Source organism: Rhipicephalus microplus, unplaced genomic scaffold (assembly GCF_043290135.1).
Source record: "Rhipicephalus microplus isolate Deutch F79 unplaced genomic scaffold, USDA_Rmic scaffold_15, whole genome shotgun sequence".
In the NCBI taxonomy this organism is placed as follows: domain Eukaryota; kingdom Metazoa; phylum Arthropoda; class Arachnida; order Ixodida; family Ixodidae; genus Rhipicephalus; species Rhipicephalus microplus.
Window position 1 is genome coordinate 23,098,238 of NW_027464588.1, and position 4,507 is coordinate 23,102,744.

Here is a 4,507-nt window from a genome sequence, read left to right on the forward strand (position 1 = left end):
ACCACAATCTGATTATTAGAGACGCCGCAGAGGAGGGCTGCGGAAATTTCGACCATCTGGGGTTCTTTAACATGCACCCAAATCTGAGCACACGGGCCTACAACATTTCCGCCTCCATCAGAAATGCAGCTGCCTTAGCCGGAAGCTGTTGATGTGAACATGTTCATTGGCCATATGCTTTTGCTGTCTTTCTTGTTTTTTTTTTCTTGTGACGGACATTACAGCATGTAGTCATCAGCATGATCTTACAATGCAAGAGTATGCTGAGGACTACATTAGGCAGCTATGAGAATTGTATCGCGTTTCAATCTTTCCTTACCAGAAAGTGTACGCATCATAGGTGTCGATTTTCGGTGCTCCAAATATGATGGTGCCATAGCAACGAAGAAAGGAAGAAAAGGGAGAAGGCAGGGAGGTTAACCAGAAAAACATCCAGTTGACTACTCTGCACTGGGGGATTCAGAAACGGTACAAGCAAGAATGGTGGCAGCCACTATCAGACAGGGATGCACTTCAATGCAACGTTTCTTGTATTGGCTCTATAATATAGTGAGTCATGCTCTATGATGACTCCTTCAGAGCATCTTCTCTCGACAAGCAAAACCTAACGTAAATTAAATTGACAATCAGCTATATGTTAAGAGTGTAATAAACATTGAATTGAAATAGGCACAAGAGATTGTGCGCGATTCCTGGATCATAATAGCACCTCCTTCAAAAATACAAGGCACATGGATATTTCTATGATCCAATCTATCGCAAATAAAACCCGAGCGAAAATTCAAGCTTCTTACTCCGAACATCTGGAAAATTTGGAACTCAATCAAACCAACTCCAGTAACATATTTTGCTCTGGGAAAGTTGAACTCAAACTGAATGAAATTTTTTTAACCGACCTCACGCACACTCAGACTCACTGAATTTTTTTCAACGATACTCGCTCCGACGAAAACTCACCAACATACACTGTAGAGCCCGACTCACTCAAACTCACTCAAGGCTTGACCTGAGTCTGAGTAATTCTTCAGTCGCCTGATGATTCCGCTGACGACTAATTATTTATTGCGATAAAAGTACAAATAGTCTCTAACGCTAATATCTCACATATTTCGTACTACAACACGGCTCTTCATGATGTATCTTCAAATACAAGTGATTAGTGGTTTTTATGAAAGGCGTTTTTGGAAGGACGTTTTTAAAAGATATTCTTACAAGGAAACGTATATTTGTAGATATTTACGACGTTTACACGCGACGACAATGCCTGGCGCACTGGCAGGCTGGGACCAGTTGTTGTTGTTGTTGTTGCCCCTTCGCACTGGCACATACCCACTATGGGGGATTGGCCATGAAATCTAGAAGTAGCCTATATGAGATCTACTAAAAGGTTTATCCTAAATGAAAAACTAATGATATAATAGAAAAGAATAATTAACTAGAAAAAGAATATTAAACTAAACAAATAATTGAAGATTGAATCAAGAAGAGTAAAGGTGAGGTAATACTACAGTGTAAGACAGAAATTTTGAGTAGACCAGACAATCGAGCTTATCTCACCCGGTCACAATCAAATGAATATGCAAATTTCATTCAAAATTAGACAAGTGTCGTCAGAAATATATTTAAGCAGGCATTATTATGACATGCGCTTTGATTCTCGAATGAAATTGCATACAGCATCGAATACGCTCCTGTGGCAATGTCCCAAGCTAAAGGCACCGAAACTTAGAACATTATCTGCAGTTAAATTTAATCCTACTGCGTGAAACGGAACAATTAAAAGTCTTTTCCTAATTAATGAATAGTTTTTACATGTTATAAAGTAATGCTCTATTGTTTCCGTTTCTTCACAAAATGGACACAGGGGGGATATCGCCAGACCAGCTCTGTGCAAGTAAAAGTTTAATGGAGGGACACGACATCGAAATTTGGTTAAAATAACTTCTAACTTTTTAGATTGACTCCACTGAGGTTTCCAGGGATATGTAAGGTGCTGATAGTCCGTATATTTAGTAATATTTTCCATCATATCCGTATAAATAGCCAATTTTCTATATCTGATCGACACTATGTGTTCCGATTCTGGTAGTACCGAGATCACAGGGCCATCAAGTGTGGCTCGAGATAGTGAATCGGCCATTTCATTCAAACGTATGCCACAGTGTCCCGGGACCCAGACTAACTTCAGGAACTTTACATGAGGTGGAACTAATGTTTGTAATGTCGCTAGAGCTCTTGATTGTTCTGAAGCTGTGAGAGTAGTACACAGCGAAAGAGAATCAGTAATTATCATTGCACTCTCTTCGTTTGAAGGAAGTTTTCGTAGCGCTAAAATAATAGCCAAGAGCTCAGCTTCGAAAACCGGAGTGAAGTCTGGTAGTCTTACCGAGAATGACCAACCGAGGTAATCTGAGACGATTCCTACTGCTGCCTTTTCTTTATTCACAGAAGCGTCTGTGGCTATTATGTTCTTTATTTCCGCATGAGCTATGTAATCTTCTAACGTGTCATTTAAGTAACTCGAAGATTGAAACTTAGATAGTGGGGGAAAAATTTCATCACATTCTATCGTAATATTGTGATTTAATGCTTTGGTTGCAATTACCGATCTGATATCCACCTTTATGCTTTCCAGTTTCTTTTGTACAAAAATAATCTGGGGAGTACGAAAGCGTGGCCAGTGAGCGAGGAAGAAGGCGTCGGGTTCACTAATAAAGGCATATGCAGACCGTCTCGCTGATAAGCCGTAAAATTTCAAGTATGTTTGTACAGTTAGGATACGGAATCGGCAAAGAATAGTTGGTATGCGAGCTTCCTGATATAGTACATTAATAGCGACATACCTGGGGAGTCGCAAACACAAACGTAATGCTTCTCGCTCTAATAGAACTAACGGTTTAATTTTGTACGTAGGGCCACCCGAAAATAATATACACCCAAATTCTAGTATTGGGCGCATGTACATTTTATATATCATTAATAAGGTGTGTCTACGTAACCCATATTTTCTGTTGCTCAACCTTCGCAATAAGCCTGATGCTCGTTGTGCCTTTGCCACGATATAGTCTATGTGAGGGCTCCAGTTAAGTTTCTCGTTATAAATAATGCCCAAATATTTGATAGACTCTACTTGTGGAATCGGTTCCTGATTATAAAGTACTGAAATTTGAATAGAATCTGCTATAGGGAACACCAGGAGCGCACTTTTACTGATGTTTAGAGACAATGAAATTGAATGCAGCCAAATTTCAAGAGAATACATGTACTTTTGCAATTTTTGATGCAAAGAATAAATGTCACTGTCTGCAATAAATGTCACTGTCTGGGACCAGTCTCTATCCACTTCGTCGTCTTTTCTTTCAGGCAGGGACCCTCTACCGCTTTATGCCCAAATCCCACTACTGCCTTGTGGCACTACCCCACGGCGTTAACGCGCCGACCCAGCGCTTGTCACGAAATGGGAGTGTTGGGTGACACATAAGGCTTCAGTCTTACGACGTGCACAACAGTGGATGGTGGTGGCATTGAGTGCGCTTCGTCGACGACTCGCTGTATCTCGTTGGTGAGGTTGGTGATCTTGCGTAGGACTTTGCATGGTCCGTCATAGCGAAATAAAAGTTTTTCTGAGAGACCGATGTGACGACATGGGGTCCACAAGAGTGCGAGAGAACCTGGTGCATACGAAACTTAGCGGTGGTGACGATCGTATCGTTATTTCTGAGAGGTTTGAGAAAGTATGAGTCGTTCTTGGGCAATCTGTCGTGCTGCGTCGGCTCGCTCTATGGCATCGCGGACGTATGTGACAGGGGAGTTTGAACCAGCGAGAAGGAGTGTATCAAGAGGCAGAGAGGGTTCACGTCCATAAAGAAGGTAGAACGGGGAATAGCCTGCGGTGTCATGTCTGGAGGAGTTGTAAGCGAAGGTGACGTAGGGTAACGTTGCGTCCCAGTCACGGTGATCTCGAGAAACATACATTGACAACATGTCGGTGATAGTGCGATTCAGGCGCTCTGTAAGTCCATTAGTTTGCGGATGGTATGCCGTTGTGAACTTGTGGTTCGTGGAACAGGAACGTACGAGATCCTCGACGACTCGAGATAAAAAGTATCGGCCTTGGTCAGTAACGAGCTCTCGAGGAGCGCCGTGATGCAGTATTATGTCATGCAGTAGAAAGTCGGCAACATCGGTAGCGCAGCTGGTTTGAAGAGCGCGGGTGATCACGTAACGTGTCGCGTAGTCGGTCGCCACGGCAACCCATTTGTTCCCGGATGCAGAAATGGGAAATGGCCCGAGAAGGTCGAGCCCTACGCAGTAGAATGGGTCAGCAGGGATCTCAATAGGCTTAAGAAGGGCAGCTGGAAGCGATGTTGGTCCTTTTCGACTTTGACAAAGGTCGCAGCTGGCGACATACTTTTGCACAAAGCGATATAGGCGTGGCCAGGAAAAAACGGCGCCGGACGCGATAGTAAGTGCGGGTGAGTCCCAGGTGACCAGCGGCAGGTTCATC